Source organism: Castor canadensis, chromosome 10, assembly GCF_047511655.1.
Source record: "Castor canadensis chromosome 10, mCasCan1.hap1v2, whole genome shotgun sequence".
NCBI lineage: Eukaryota > Metazoa > Chordata > Mammalia > Rodentia > Castoridae > Castor > Castor canadensis.
In genome coordinates this window covers 89,825,274-89,840,561 of record NC_133395.1, presented here as the reverse complement: position 1 = coordinate 89,840,561, position 15,288 = coordinate 89,825,274, and the positions used below count along the sequence as shown (strand labels likewise).

At 67.3% G+C, this 15,288-nt stretch overlaps 6 non-coding genes across 6 annotated transcripts; all 6 read right to left on the bottom strand.

The window, feature by feature from the left end:
• Positions 1 to 2,090: 2,090 nt before the first annotated feature.
• LOC141412445 (5S ribosomal RNA) lies at positions 2,091 to 2,209 on the bottom strand. Its single transcript, XR_012437285.1, has one exon. It is a non-coding gene; the product is annotated as a 5S ribosomal RNA (ribosomal RNA).
• Positions 2,210 to 4,352: 2,143 nt separating this feature from the next.
• Positions 4,353 to 4,471, bottom strand: LOC141412520 (5S ribosomal RNA). Its single transcript, XR_012437362.1, has one exon. It is a non-coding gene; the product is annotated as a 5S ribosomal RNA (ribosomal RNA).
• A 2,144-nt stretch (positions 4,472 to 6,615) lies between these two features.
• Positions 6,616 to 6,734, bottom strand: LOC141412285 (5S ribosomal RNA). Its single transcript, XR_012437124.1, has one exon. It is a non-coding gene; the product is annotated as a 5S ribosomal RNA (ribosomal RNA).
• A 2,131-nt stretch (positions 6,735 to 8,865) lies between these two features.
• LOC141412284 (5S ribosomal RNA) lies at positions 8,866 to 8,984 on the bottom strand. The gene has a single exon (XR_012437123.1). It is a non-coding gene; the product is annotated as a 5S ribosomal RNA (ribosomal RNA).
• Positions 8,985 to 11,133: 2,149 nt separating this feature from the next.
• LOC141412808 (5S ribosomal RNA) lies at positions 11,134 to 11,252 on the bottom strand. Its single transcript, XR_012437650.1, has one exon. It is a non-coding gene; the product is annotated as a 5S ribosomal RNA (ribosomal RNA).
• Positions 11,253 to 13,411: 2,159 nt separating this feature from the next.
• On the bottom strand, positions 13,412 to 13,530 carry LOC141412283 (5S ribosomal RNA). Its single transcript, XR_012437122.1, has one exon. It is a non-coding gene; the product is annotated as a 5S ribosomal RNA (ribosomal RNA).
• Between the last annotated feature and the right edge of the window lie 1,758 nt (positions 13,531 to 15,288).

The window sequence follows — 15,288 nt, the reverse complement described above, 5'->3', positions numbered from 1 at the left end:
TGGCACGGCTGGGAGTCCGGGTGGGGGCTGGCAGCCCGGGGCCAGCGGCCAGAGGCCCCGCGCGCCTGCTCGGGCAGCCGGTCTCGCCCAGGTGGCCGCTGGGTGGCTTTCTTCCCGAGGTGTCCTGCTGCCAGGACGAGGGTCAAGTTTTCTCGGGGGAAAATTTCTCAGTGCTCTCGGGCGCTTGTTCTTCTGGGAATGTCCACTGCTGTGGCCAAGGCGGGGGACGCACAGCTCGGGCCAGGGCAAGCAGCCGCCCTCCTCCGTCGCCTCCTGGAGCCGTATCCTTGGGTGGGTGCGTGGCTCCCAGCGGAGGTCTCGGGGACCCTTCCGGTCCTCTTCGTCCGGAAAGCGCCACTGCCCCTCCAGCCCATCAGGAAAACGGCAGCCGCGCCCTTCGCCGACCCGCTCCGCCCTCCTCCACAGTCAGGGCCTGGGGCTGCGGGGCTGAATCGTGAGGCTTTCCAGCCCAGGACTTCACCTCTGGCCCCTTTCACACCCGGGATCTTGGGAAGAAGAAACAAAACCAAACACAGCCAAAGCCATCTCCTCCGACCCGGGGCCCCTCCACATCCCTTCCGATCCCGGGTTCCTGCCGGCCTCCCGGGGCGTTTCTCCCAGGCAGGCCTTCGCGGCCACTACACGGGGCTGAGCACTCGAGTCCTCGGGCGTCACGGGGCCCGCGGCCACGCCAAGCACGCACGACTCCCGGGTCTCGTCTGCTCCTGGGTGCCCTGGGCCTCTTCCCTGTGCCGCTGCTGGGTCTTGTGCCCCTGCTTGGCCTCCTTCAGACCCGGCCCCGTGCTACGCGGCCACGTGCTACAGGATCGTGCCAGCAGAACTGGCCCTGGCTGAGCCCCGTACCCACCCTCCTGCCATCCCTGGCCCTGCTAGCAAATGGCAGAGATCCTCTGGCCTCCGAGCCCAGACAAAAATCCTGATGCAGTTGGCCGAGGGGCCGCAAACCAAGGCTTCGCTTGTTCCCGCTCAGGCCCCAGCCATACCCTCTTGTCCTTCGGCTGCTCGTGTGTGGGGTGGGGGAGAGGAGGGTGCGTCCCCGTGCGTGCGTGCGTGGTCTGGGTGTCTCTGCGTGGTGTGTGTGTGTGTGTGTGTGTGTGTGTGTGTGTGTGTGTGTGTTAGATGCCGTGCCTGGTGTAGGTGGGGAAGAGCAAGCCCTCACGCACAGAGCCCCATCACACACTGGGGCCGGGCCGAGGGGGTCAATCTGCTCGGCCTGATTGCGTTGGGCATACATTGCAGAAGGTGGGTTTTCCAAGGCGGAGCAGAGGGTCCCGGCACCTGAGGTTGTCCACGGGGAGAATGTCTGTTCCACGGGGGCAAGCGGTCCCTTCCGTCGTGCCCAAGCCCATGTGACCCCGAAGGCCAGGTGGCCCCGGTCCTTGAGCTGACTGAGGAGTGCTTTGAGACCCGGAGGGTGGCACAGGCGACTGGGCGCCAGCGGCGGCCCTCCCTCCCTTTGAGCGGGACGGGGAGCTGCCGCTGGCATCCGGAGCTCTGGCGGCCTGCGCCCTCTGTCCCTGTGACCGCAGGCTCTGCCGTGGGAGGCGGGATCCCACGTAGAGGTCGCGCGCTGGCTGCCCTGTCTTGGGTTGAGCGACGGAGCGCGACGTGGAGCAGCACCCGACTGAGGCTCCCTGCTTCTCTGTCCCCTGGCGTCTTGCCCTGGACCCAGTGCACCACCTTGTGGCGAGCCCAGGTGTGGCGCGTCCCGCTGTGGGGCCCGCTGGGGTGCAGGACCCACTTTCTCATGGCTTCCGCACGTCCCTCCCCGCCCGCCTGGAGGGCAGTTGGGGAGCGGTCCCCAACGTGGCCTGGGACCAACCTCGCTGGTGACCCGTGTCGCGGGCGCGCGCCCCAGGAGAGTGTGGGGAGGGGAGAGGATTCGGGGACGTAGCTGTGAGGATTCGGTGTGCGTGGGTCTGGCGGGTGGCCCGGACGGGGTCGGGGTCGTGGTCACGGTGGGTCGTTGTGGTGGTGGTGGTGGTGGTGCTGGGGGTGGTGGTGGTGGTGGGGGGGGTGGTGGCGAAGTCCCCGAAGACAAAAGGAGCAGCGAGGGAGGGAGGAGCAAAAGCCTACAGCACCCGGTATTCCCAGGCGGTCTCCCATCCAAGTACTAACCAGGCCCGACCCTGCTTAGCTTCCGAGATCAGACGAGATCGGGGGCGTTCAGGGTGGTATGGCCGTAGACGCTAGCCGCCGCCTCCGGGCGCCCCAAGAGCCTGCCGAGGGCCCCGGCGTGCGTCTCCACGCTGCTCTCCTGGCACGGCTGGGAGTCCGGGTGGGGGCTGGCAGCCCGGGGCCAGCGGCCAGAGGCCCCGCGCGCCTGCTCGGGCAGCCGGTCTCGCCCAGGTGGCCGCTGGGTGGCTTTCTTCCCGAGGTGTCCTGCTGCCAGGACGAGGGTCAAGTTTTCTCGGGGGAAAATTTCTCAGTGCTCTCGGGCGCTTGTTCTTCTGGGAATGTCCACTGCTGTGGCCAAGGCGGGGGACGCACAGCTCGGGCCAGGGCAAGCAGCCGCCCTCCTCCGTCGCCTCCTGGAGCCGTATCCTTGGGTGGGTGCGTGGCTCCCAGCGGAGGTCTCGGGGACCCTTCCGGTCCTCTTCGTCCGGAAAGCGCCACTGCCCCTCCAGCCCATCAGGAAAACGGCAGCCGCGCCCTTCGCCGACCCGCTCCGCCCTCCTCCACACTCAGGGCCTGGGGCTGCGGGGCTGAATCGTGAGGCTTTCCAGCCCAGGACTTCACCTCTGTCCCCTTTCACACCCGGGATCTTGGGAAGAAGAAACAAAACCAAACACAGCCAAAGCCATCTCCTCCGACCCGGGGCCCCTCCACATCCCTTCCGATCCCGGGTTCCTGCCGGCCTCCCGGGGCGTTTCTCCCAGGCAGGCCTTCGCGGCCACTACACGGGGCTGAGCACTCGAGTCCTCGGGCGTCACGGGGCCCGCGGCCACGCCAAGCACGCACGACTCCCGGGTCTCGTCTGCTCCTGGGTGCCCTGGGCCTCTTCCCTGTGCCGCTGCTGGGTCTTGTGCCCCTGCTTGGCCTCCTTCAGACCCGGCCCCGTGCTACGCGGCCACGTGCTACAGGATCGTGCCAGCAGAACTGGCCCTGGCTGAGCCCCGTACCCACCCTCCTGCCATCCCTGGCCCTGCTAGCAAATGGCAGAGATCCTCTGGCCTCCGAGCCCAGACAAAAATCCTGATGCAGTTGGCCGAGGGGCCGCAAACCAAGGCTTCGCTTGTTCCCGCTCAGGCCCCAGCCATACCCTCTTGTCCTTCGGCTGCTCGTGTGTGGGGTGGGGGAGAGGAGGGTGCGTCCCCGTGCGTGCGTGCGTGGTCTGGGTGTCTCTGCGTGGTGTGTGTGTGTGTGTGTGTGTGTGTTAGATGCCGTGCCTGGTGTAGGTGGGGAAGAGCAAGCCCTCATGCACAGAGCCCCATCACACACTGGGGCCGGGCCGAGGGGGTCAATCTGCTCGGCCTGATTGCGTTGGGCATACATTGCAGAAGGTGGGTTTTCCAAGGCGGAGCAGAGGGTCCCGGCACCTGAGGTTGTCCACGGGGAGAATGTCTGTTCCACGGGGGCAAGCGGTCCCTTCCGTCGTGCCCAAGCCCATGTGACCCCGAAGGCCAGGTGGCCCCGGTCCTTGAGCTGACTGAGGAGTGCTTTGAGACCCGGAGGGTGGCACAGGCGACTGGGCGCCAGCGGCGGCCCTCCCTCCCTTTGAGCGGGACGGGGAGCTGCCGCTGGCATCCGGAGCTCTGGCGGCCTGCGCCCTCTGTCCCTGTGACCGCAGGCTCTGCCGTGGGAGGCGGGATCCCACGTAGAGGTCGCGCGCTGGCTGCCCTGTCTTGGGTTGAGCGACGGAGCGCGAAGTGGAGCAGCACCCGACTGAGGCTCCCTGCTTCTCTGTCCCCTGGCGTCTTGCCCTGGACCCAGTGCACCACCTTGTGGCGAGCCCAGGTGTGGCGCGTCCCGCTGTGGGGCCCGCTGGGGTGCAGGACCCACTTTCTCATGGCTTCCGCACGTCCCTCCCCGCCCGCCTGGAGGGCAGTTGGGGAGCGGTCCCCAACGTGGCCTGGGACCAACCTCGCTGGTGACCCGTGTCGCGGGCGCGCGCCCCAGGAGAGTGTGGGGAGGGGAGAGGATTCGGGGACGTAGCTGTGAGGATTCGGTGTGCGTGGGTCTGGCGGGTGGCCCGGACGGGTTCGGGGTCGTGGTCACGGTGGGTCGTTGTGGTAGTGGTGGTGGTGGTGCTGGGGTTGGTGGTGGTGGGGGGGGGGGGTGGTGGCGAAGTCCCCGAAGACAAAAGGAGCAGCGAGGGAGGGAGGAGCAAAAGCCTACAGCACCCGGTATTCCCAGGCGGTCTCCCATCCAAGTACTAACCAGGCCCGACCCTGCTTAGCTTCCGAGATCAGACGAGATCGGGCGCGGTCAGGGTGGTATGGCCGTAGACGCTAGCCGCCGCCTCCGGGAGCCCCAAGAGCCTGCCGAGGGCCCCGGCGTGCGTCTCCACGCTGCTCTCCTGGCACGGCTGGGAGTCCGGGTGGGGGCTGGCAGCCCGGGGCCAGCGGCCAGAGGCCCCGCGCGCCTGCTCGGGCAGCCGGTCTCGCCCAGGTGGCCGCTGGGTGGCTTTCTTCCCAAGGTGTCCTGCTGCCAGGACGAGGGTCAAGTTTTCTCGGGGGAAAATTTCTCAGTGCTCTCGGGCGCTTGTTCTTCTGGGAATGTCCACTGCTGTGGCCAAGGCGTGGGACGCACAGCTCGGGCCAGGGCAAGCAGCCGCCCTCCTCCGTCGCCTCCTGGAGCCGTATCCTTGGGTGGGTGCGTGGCTCCCAGCGGAGGTCTCGGGGACCCTTCCGGTCCTCTTCGTCCGGAAAGCGCCACTGCCCCTCCAGCCCATCAGGAAAACGGCAGCCGCGCCCTTCGCCGACCCGCTCCGCCCTCCTCCACAGTCAGGGCCTGGGGCTGCGGGGCTGAATCGTGAGGCTTTCCAGCCCAGGACTTCACCTCTGGCCCCTTTCACACCCGGGATCTTGGGAAGAAGAAACAAAACCAAACACAGCCAAAGCCATCTCCTCCGACCCGGGGCCCCTCCACATCCCTTCCGATCCCGGGTTCCTGCCGGCCTCCCGTGGCGTTTCTCCCAGGCAGGCCTTCGCGGCCACTACAAGGGGCTGAGCACTCGAGTCCTCGGGCGTCACGGGGCCCGCGGCCACGCCAAGCACGCACGACTCCCGGGTCTCGTCTGTTCCTGGGTGCCCTGGGCCTCTTCCCTGTGCCGCTGCTGGGTCTTGTGCCCCTGCTTGGCCTCCTTCAGACCCGGCCCCGTGCTACGCGGCCACGTGCTACAGGATCGTGCCAGCAGAACTGGCCCTGGCTGAGCCCCGTACCCACCCTCCTGCCATCCCTGGCCCTGCTAGCAAATGGCAGAGATCCTCTGGCCTCCGAGCCCAGACAAAAATCCTGATGCAGTTGGCCGAGGGGCCGCAAACCAAGGCTTCGCTTGTTCCCGCTCAGGCCCCAGCCATACCCTCTTGTCCTTCGGCTGCTCGTGTGTGGGGTGGGGGAGAGGAGGGTGCGTCCCCGTGCGTGCGTGCGTGGTCTGGGTGTCTCTGCGTGGTGTGTGTGTGTGTGTGTGTGTGTGTGTTAGATGCCGTGCCTGGTGTAGGTGGGGAAGAGCAAGCCCTCACGCACAGAGCCCCATCACACACTGGGGCCGGGAAGAGGGGGTCAATCTGCTCGGCCTGATTGCGTTGGGCATACATTGCAGAAGGTGGGTTTTCCAAGGCGGAGCAGAGGGTCCCGGCACCTGAGGTTGTCCACGGGGAGAATGTCTGTTCCACGGGGGCAAGCGGTCCCTTCCGTCGTGCCCAAGCCCATGTGACCCCGAAGGCCAGGTGGCCCCGGTCCTTGAGCTGACTGAGGAGTGCTTTGAGACCCGGAGGGTGGCACAGGCGACTGGCCGCCAGCGGCGGCCCTCCCTCCCTTTGAGCGGGACGGGGAGCTGCCGCTGGCATCCGGAGCTCTGGCGGCCTGCGCCCTCTGTCCCTGTGACCGCAGGCTCTGCCGTGGGAGGCGGGATCCCACGTAGAGGTCGCGCGCTGGCTGCCCTGTCTTGGGTTGAGCGACGGAGCGCGACGTGGAGCAGCACCCGACTGAGGCTCCCTGCTTCTCTGTCCCCTGGCGTCTTGCCCTGGACCCAGTGCACCACCTTGTGGCGAGCCCAGGTGTGGCGCGTCCCGCTGTGGGGCCCGCTGGGGTGCAGGACCCACTTTCTCATGGCTTCCGCACGTCCCTCCCCGCCCGCCTGGAGGGCAGTTGAGGAGCGGTCCCCAACGTGGCCTGGGACCAACCTCGCTGGTGACCCGTGTCGCGGGCGCGCGCCCCAGGAGAGTGTGGGGAGGGGAGAGGATTCGGAGACGTAGCTGTGAGGATTCGGTGTGCGTGGGTCTGGCGGGTGGCCCGGACGGGGTCGGGGTCGTGGTCACGGTGGGTCGTTGTGGTGGTGGTGGTGGTGGTGCTGGGGGTGGTGGTGGTGGTGGGGGGGGTGGTGGCGAAGTCCCCGAAGACAAAAGGAGCAGCGAGGGAGGGAGGAGCAAAAGCCTACAGCACCCGGTATTCCCAGGCGGTCTCCCATCCAAGTACTAACCAGGCCCGACCCTGCTTAGCTTCCGAGATCAGACGAGATCGGGCGCGTTCAGGGTGGTATGGCCGTAGACGCTAGCCGCTGCCTCCGGGAGCCCCAAGAGCCTGCCGAGGGCCCCGGCGTGCGTCTCCACGCTGCTCTCCTGGCACGGCTGGGAGTCCGGGTGGGGGCTGGCAGCCCGGGGCCAGCGGCCAGAGGCCCCACGCGCCTGCTCGGGCAGCCGGTCTCGCCCAGGTGGCCGCTGGGTGGCTTTCTTCCCGAGGTGTCCTGCTGCCAGGACGAGGGTCAAGTTTTCTCGGGGGAAAATTTCTCAGTGCTCTCGGGCGCTTGTTCTTCTGGGAATGTCCACTGCTGTGGCCAAGGCGGGGGACGCACAGCTCGGGCCAGGGCAAGCAGCCGCCCTCCTCCGTCGCCTCCTGGAGCCGTATCCTTGGGTGGGTGCGTGGCTCCCAGCGGAGGTCTCGGGGACCCTTCCGGTCCTCTTCGTCCGGAAAGCGCCACTGCCCCTCCAGCCCATCAGGAAAACGGCAGCCGCGCCCTTCGCCGACCCGCTCCGCCCTCCTCCACACTCAGGGCCTGGGGCTGCGGGGCTGAATCGTGAGGCTTTCCAGCCCAGGACTTCACCTCTGGCCCCTTTCACACCCGGGATCTTGGGAAGAAGAAACAAAACCAAACACAGCCAAAGCCATCTCCTCCGACCCGGGGCCCCTCCACATCCCTTCCGATCCCGGGTTCCTGCCGGCCTCCCGGGGCGTTTCTCCCAGGCAGGCCTTCGCGGCCACTACACGGGGCTGAGCACTCGAGTCCTCGGGCGTCACGGGGCCCGCGGCCACGCCAAGCACGCACGACTCCCGGGTCTCGTCTGCTCCTGGGTGCCCTGGGCCTCTTCCCTGTGCCGCTGCTGGGTCTTGTGCCCCTGCTTGGCCTCCTTCAGACCCGGCCCCGTGCTACGCGGCCACGTGCTACAGGATCGTGCCAGCAGAACTGGCCCTGGCTGAGCCCCGTACCCACCCTCCTGCCATCCCTGGCCCTGCTAGCAAATGGCAGAGATCCTCTGGCCTCCGAGCCCAGACAAAAATCCTGATGCAGTTGGCCGAGGGGCCGCAAACCAAGGCTTCGCTTGTTCCCGCTCAGGCCCCAGCCATACCCTCTTGTCCTTCGGCTGCTCGTGTGTGGGGTGGGGGAGAGGAGGGTGCGTCCCCGTGCGTGCGTGCGTGGTCTGGGTGTCTCTGCGTGGTGTGTGTGTGTGTGTGTTAGATGCCGTGCCTGGTGTAGGTGGGGAAGAGCAAGCCCTCACGCACAGAGCCCCATCACACACTGGGGCCGGGCCGAGGGGGTCAATCTGCTCGGCCTGATTGCGTTGGGCATACATTGCAGAAGGTGGGTTTTCCAAGGCGGAGCAGAGGGTCCCGGCACCTGAGGTTGTCCACGGGGAGAATGTCTATTCCACGGGGGCAAGCGGTCCCTTCCGTCGTGCCCAAGCCCATGTGACCCTGAAGGCCAGGTGGCCCCGGTCCTTGAGCTGACTGAGGAGTGCTTTGAGACCCGGAGGGTGGCACAGGCGACTGGGCGCCAGCGGCGGCCCTCCCTCCCTTTGAGCGGGACGGGGAGCTGCCGCTGGCATCCGGAGCCCTGGCGGCCTGCGCCCTCTGTCAATGTGACCGCAAGCTCTGCCGTGGGAGGCGGGATCCCACGTAGAGGTCGCGCGCTGGCTGCCCTGTCTTGGGTTGAGCGACGGAGCGCGACGTGGAGCAGCACCCGACTGAGGCTCCCTGCTTCTCTGTCCCCTGGCGTCTTGCCCTGGACCCAGTGCACCACCTTGTGGCGAGCCCAGGTGTGGCGCGTCCCGCTGTGGGGCCCGCTGGGGTGCAGGACCCACTTTCTCATGGCTTCCGCACGTCCCTCCCCGCCCGCCTGGAGGGCAGTTGGGGAGCGGTCCCCAACGTGGCCTGGGACCAACCTCGCTGGTGACCCATGTCGCGGGCGCGCGCCCCAGGAGAGTGTGGGGAGGGGAGAGGATTCGGGGACGTAGCTGTGAGGATTCGGTGTGCGTGGGTCTGGCGGGTGGCCCGGACGGGGTCGGGGTCGTGGTCACGGTGGGTCGTTGTGGTGGTGGTGGTGGTGGTGCTGGGGGTGGTGGTGGTGGTGGGGGGGGTGGCGAAGTCCCCGAAGACAAAAGGAGCAGCCAGGGAGGGACGAGCAAAAGCCTACAGCACCCGGTATTCCCAGGCGGTCTCCCATCCAAGTACTAACCAGGCCCGACCCTGCTTAGCTTCCGAGATCAGACGAGATCGGGCGCGTTCAGGGTGGTATGGCCGTAGACGCTAGCCGCCTCCTCCGCGAGCCCCAAGAGCCTGCCGAGGGCCCCGGCGTGCGTCTCCACTCTGCTCTCCTGGCACGGCTGGGAGTCCGGGTGGGGTCTGGCAGCCCGGGGCCAGCGGGCACAGGCCCCGCGCGCCTGCTCGTTCAGCCGGTCTCGCCCAGGTGGCCGCTGGGTGGCTTTCTTCCCGAGGTGTCCTGCTGCCAGGACGAGGGTCAAGTTTTCTCGGGGGAAAATTTCTCAGTGCTCTCGGGCGCTTGTTCTTCTGGGAATGTTCACTGCTGTGGAGAAGGCAGGGGACGCACAGCTCGGGCCAGGCCAAGCACCCGCCCTCCTCCGTCGCCTCCTTGAGCCGTATCCTTGGGGGGGTGCGTGGCTCCCAGCGGAGGTCTCGGGGACCCTTCCGGTCCTCTTCGTCCGGAAAGCGCCAAAGCCCCTCCAGCCCATCAGGAAAACGGCAGCCGCGCCCTTCGCCGACCCGCTCCGCCCTCCTCCACACTCAGGGCCTGGGGCTGCGGGGCTGAATCGTGAGGCTTTCCAGCCCAGGACTTCACCTCTGGCCCCTTTCACACCCGGGATCTTGTTAAGAAGAAACAAAACCAAACACAGCCAAAGCCATCTCCTCCGACCCGGGGCCCCTCCACATCCCTTCCGATCCCGGGTTCCTGCCGGCCTCCCGGGGCGTTTCTCCCAGGCAGGCCTTCGCGGCCACTACACGGGGCTGAGCACTCGAGTCCTCGGGCGTCACGGGGCCCGCGGCCACGCCAATTACGCACGACTCCCGGGTCTCGTCTGCTCCTGGGTGCCCTGGGCCTCTTCCCTGTGCCGCTGCTGGGTCTTGTGCCCCTGCTTGGCCTCCTTCAGACCCGGCCCCGTGCTACGCGGCCACGTGCTACAGGATCGTGCCAGCAGAACTGGCCCTGGCTGAGCCCCGTACCCACCCTCCTGCCATCCCTGGCCCTGCTAGCAAATGGCAGAGATCCTCTGGCCTCCGAGCCCAGACAAAAATCCTGATGCAGTTGGCCGTGGGGCCGCAAACCAAGGCTTCGCTTGTTCCCGCTCAGGCCCCAGCAATACCCTCTTGTCCTTCGGCTGCTCGTGTGTGGGGTGGGGGAGAGGAGGGTGCGTCCCCGTGCGTGTGTGCGTGGTCTGGGTGTCTCTGCGTGGTGTGTGTGTGTGTGTGTGTGTGTGTGTGTGTTAGATGCCGAGCCTGGTGTAGGTGGGGAAGAGCAAGCCCTCACGCACAGAGCCCCATCACACACTGGGGCCGGGCCGAGGGGGTCAATCTGCTCGGCCTGATTGCGTTGGGCATACATTGCAGAAGGTGGGTTTTCCAAGGCGGAGCAGAGGGTCCCGGCACCTGAGGTTGTCCACGGGGAGAATGTCTGTTCCACGGGGGCAAGCAGTCCCTTCCGTCGTGCCCAAGCCCATGTGACCCCGAAGGCCAGGTGGCCCCGGTCCTTGAGCTGACTGAGGAGTGCTTTGAGACCCGGAGGGTGGCACAGGCGACTGGGCGCCAGCGGCGGCCCTCCCTCCCTTTGAGCGGGACGGGGAGCTGCCGCTGGCATCCGGAGCTCTGGCGGCCTGCGCCCTCTGTCCCTGTGACCGCAGGCTCTGCCGTGGGAGGCGGGATCCCACGTAGAGGTCGCGCGCTGGCTGCCCTGTCTTGGGTTGAGCGACGGAGCGCGACGTGGAGCAGCACCCGACTGACGCTCCCTGCTTCTCTGTCCCCTGGCGTCTTGCCCTGGACCCAGTGCACCACCTTGTGGTGAGCCCAGGTGTGGCGCGTCCCGCTGTGGGGCCCGCTGGGGTGCAGGACCCACTTTCTCATGGCTTCCGCACGTCCCTCCCCGCCCGCCTGGAGGGCAGTTGGGGAGCGGTCCCCAACGTGGCCTGGGACCAACCTCGCTGGTGACCCGTGTCGCGGGCGCGCGCCCCAGGAGAGTGTGGGGAGGGGAGAGGATTCGGGGACGTAGCTGTGAGGATTCGGTGTGCGTGGGTCTGGCGGGTGGCCCGGACGGGGTCGGGGTCGTGGTCACGGTGGGTCGTTGTGGTGGTGGTGGTGGTGGTGGTGCTGGGGGTGGTGGTGGTGGTGGGGGGTGGTGGCGAAGTCCCCGAAGACAAAAGGAGCAGCGAGGGAGGGAGGAGCAAAAGCCTACAGCACCCGGTATTCCCAGGCCGTCTCCCATCCAAGTACTAACCAGGCCCGACCCTGCTTAGCTTCCGAGATCAGACGAGATCGGGCGCGTTCAGGGTGGTATGGCCGTAGACGCTAGCCGCCGCCTCCGGGAGCCCCAAGAGCCTGCCGAGGGCCCCGGCGTGCGTCTCCACGCTGCTCTCCTGGCACGGATGGGAGTCCGGGTGGGGGCTGGCAGCCCGGGGCCAGCGGCCAGAGGACCCCCGCGCCTGCTCTTGCAGCCAGTCTCGCCCAGGTGGCCGCTGGGTGGCTTTCTTCCCGAGGTGTCCTGCTGCCAGGACGAGGGTCAAGTTTTCTCGGGGGAAAATTTCTCAGTGCTGTCGGGCGCTTGTTCTTCTGGGAATGTTCACTGCTGTGGCCAAGGCGGGGGACGCACAGCTCGGGCCAGGGCAAGCAGCCGCCCTCTTCCGTCGCCTCCTGGAGCCGTATCCTTGGGTGGGTGCGTGGCTCCCAGCGGAGGTCTCGGGGACCCTTCCGGTCCTCTTCGTCCGGAAAGCGCCACTGCCCCTCCAGCCCATCAGGAAAACGGCAGCCGCGCCCTTTGCCGACCCGCTCCGCCCTCCTCCACACTCAGGGCCTGGGGCTGCGGGGCTGAATCGTGAGGCTTTCCAGCCCAGGACTTCACCTCTGGCCCCTTTCACACCCGGGATCTTGGGAAGAAGAAACAAAACCAAACACAGCCAAAGCCATCTCCTCCGACCCGGGGCCCCTCCACATCCCTTCCGATCCCGGGTTCCTGCCGGGCTCCCGGGGCGTTTCTCCCAGGCAGGCCTTCGCGGCCAATACACGGGGCTGAGCACTCGAGTCCTCGGGCGTCACGGATCCCGCGGCCACGCCAAGCACGCACGACTCCCGGGTCTCGTCTCCTCCTGGGTGCCCTGGGCCTCTTAACTGTGCCGCTGCTGGGTCTTGTGCCCCTGCTTGGCCTCCTTCAGACCCGGCCCCGTGCTACGCGGCCACGTGCTACAGGATCGTGCCAGCAGAACTGGCCCTGGCTGAGCCCCGTACCCACCCTCCTGCCATCCCTGGCCCTGCTAGCAAATGGCAGAGATCCTCTGGCCTCCGAGCCCAGACAAAAATCCTGATGCAGTTGGCCGAGGGGCCGCAAACCAAGGCTTCGCTTGTTCCCGCTCAGGCCCCAGCCATACCCTCTTGTCCTTCGGCTGCTCGTGTGTGGGGTGGGGGAGAGGACGGTGCGTCCCCGTGCGTGCGTGCGTGGTCTGGGTGTCTCTGCGTGGTGTGTGTGTGTGTGTGTGTGTGTGTGTGTGTGTGTGTGTGTTAGATGCCGTGCCTGGTGTAGGTGGGGAAGAGCAAGCCCTCACGCACAGAGCCCCATCACGCACTGGGGCCGGGCCGAGGGGGTCAATCTGCTCGGCCTGATTGCATTGGGCATACATTGCAGAAGGTGGGTTTTCCAAGGTGGAGCAGAGGGTCCCGGCACCTGAGGTTGTCCACGGGGAGAATGTCTGTTCCACGGGGGCAAGCGGTCACTTCCGTCGTGCCCAAGCCCATGTGACCCCGAAGGCCAGGTGGCCCCGGTCCTTGAGCTGACTGAGGAGTGCTTTGAGACCCGGAGGGTGGCACAGGCGACTGGGCGCCAGCGGCGGCCCTCCCTCCCTTTGAGCGGTACGGGGAGCTGCCGCTGGCATCCGGAGCTCTGGCGGCCTGCGCCCTCTGTCCCTGTGACCGTAGGCTCGGCCGTGGGAGGCGGGATCCCACGTAGAGGTCGCGCGCTGGCTGCCCTGTCTTGGGTTGAGCAACGGAGCGCGACGTGGAGCAGCACCCGACTGAGGCTCCCTGCTTCTCTGTCCCCTGGCGTCTTGCCCTGGACCCAGTGCACCACCTTGTGGCGAGCCCAGGTGTGGCGCGTCCCGCTGTGGGGCCCGCTGGGGTGCAGGACCCACTTTCTCATGGCTTCCGCACGTCCCACCCCACCCGCCTCGAGGGCAGCTGGGGAGCGGTCCCCAACGTGGCCTGGGACCAACCTCGCTGGTGACCCGTGTCGCGGGCGCGCGCCCCAGGAGAGTGTGGGGAGGGGAGAGGATTCGGGGACGTAGCTGTGAGGATTCGGTGTGCGTGGTTCTGACGGGTGGCCCGGACGGGGTCGGGGTCGTGGTCACGGTGGGTCGTTGTGGTGGTGGTGGTGGTGGTGGTGCTGGTGGTGGTGGTGTTGGGGGGGGTTGGTGGCGATGTCCCCGAAGACAAAAGGAGCAGCGAGGGTGGGAGGAGCAAAAGCCTACAGCACCCGGTATTCCCAGGCGGTCTCCCATCCAAGTACTAACCAGGCCCGACCCTGCTTAGCTTCCGAGATCAGACGAGATCGGGCGCGTTCAGGGTGGTATGGCCGTAGACGCTAGCCGCCGCCTCCGGGAGCCCCAAGAGCCTGCCGAGGGCCCCGGCGTGCGTCTCCACGCTGCTCTCCTGGCACGGCTGGGAGTCCGGGTGGGGGCTGGCAGCCCGGGGCCAGCGGCCAGAGGACCCCCGCGCCTGCTCGGGCAGCCGGTCTCGCCCAGGTGGCCGCTGGGTGGCTTTCTTCCCGAGGTGTCCTGCTGCCAGGACGAGGGTCAGGTTTTCTCGGGGGAAAATTTCTCAGTGCTCTCGGGCGCTTGTTCTTCTGGGAATGTTCACTGCTGTGGCCAAGGCGGGGGACGCACAGCTCGGGCCAGGGCAAGCAGCCGCCCTCTTCCTTCGCCTCCTGGAGCCGTATCCTTGGGTGGGTGCGTGGCTCCCAGCGGAGGTCTCGGGGACCCTTCCGGTCCTCTTCGTCCGGAAAGCGCCACTGCCCCTCCAGCCCATCAGGAAAACGGCAGCCGCGCCCTTCGCCGACCCGCTCCGCCCTCCTCCACACTCAGGGCCTGGGGCTGCGGGGCTGAATCGTGAGGCTTTCCAGCCCAGGACTTCACCTCTGGCCCCTTTCACACCCGGGATCTTGGGAAGAAGAAACAAAACCAAACACAGCCAAAGCCATCTCCTCCGACCCGGGGCCCCTCCACATCCCTTCCGATCCCGGGTTCCTGCCGGGCTCCCGGGGCGTTTCTCCCAGGCAGGCCTTCGCGGCCACTACACGGGGCTGAGCACTCGAGTCCTCGGGCGTCACGGATCCCGCGGCCACGCCAAGCACGCACGACTCCCGGGTCTCGTCTCCTCCTGGGTGCCCTGGGCCTCTTCCCTGTGCCGCTGCTGGGTCTTGTGCCCCTGCTTGGCCTCCTTCAGACCCGGCCCCGTGCTACGCGGCCACGTGCTACAGGATCGTGCCAGCAGAACTGGCCCTGGCTGAGCCCCGTACCCACCCTCCTGCCATCCCTGGCCCTGCTAGCAAATGGCAGAGATCCTCTGGCCTCCGAGCCCAGACAAAAATCCTGATGCAGTTGGCCGAGGGGCCGCAAACGAAGGCTTCGCTTGTTCCCGCTCAGGCCCCAGCCATACCCTCTTGTCCTTCGGCTGCTCGTGTGTGGGGTGGGGGAGAGGAGGGTGCGTCCGCGTGCGTGCGTGCGTGGTCTGGGTGTCTATGCGTGGTGTGTGTGTGTGTGTGTGTGTGTGTGTGTGTGTGTGTTAGATGCCTTGCCTGGTGTAGGTGGGGAAGAGCAAGCCCTCACGCACAGAGCCCCATCACGCACTGGGGCCGGGCCGAGGGGGTCAATCTGCTCGGCCTGATTGCGTTGGGCATACATTGCAGATGGTGGGTTTTCCAAGGTGGAGCAGAGGGTCCCGGCACCTGAGGTTGTCCACGGGGAGAATGTCTGTTCCACGGGGGCAAGCGGTCCCTTCCGTCGTGCCCAAGCCCATGTGACCCCGAAGGCCAGGTGGCCCCGGTCCTTGAGCTGACTGAGGAGTGCTTTGAGACCCGGAGGGTGGCACAGGCGACTGGGCGCCAGCGGCGGCCCTCCCTCCCTTTGAGCGGGACGGGGAGCTGCCGCTGGCATCCGGAGCTCTGGCGGCCTGCGCCCTCTGTCCCTGTGACCGCAGGCTCCGCCGTGGGAGGCGGGATCCCACGTAGAGGTCGCGCGCTGGCTGCCCTGTCTTGGGTTGAGCGACGGAGCGCGAAGTGGAGCAGCACCCGACTGAGGCTCCCTGCTTCTCTGTCCCCTGGCGTCTTGCCCTGGACCCAGT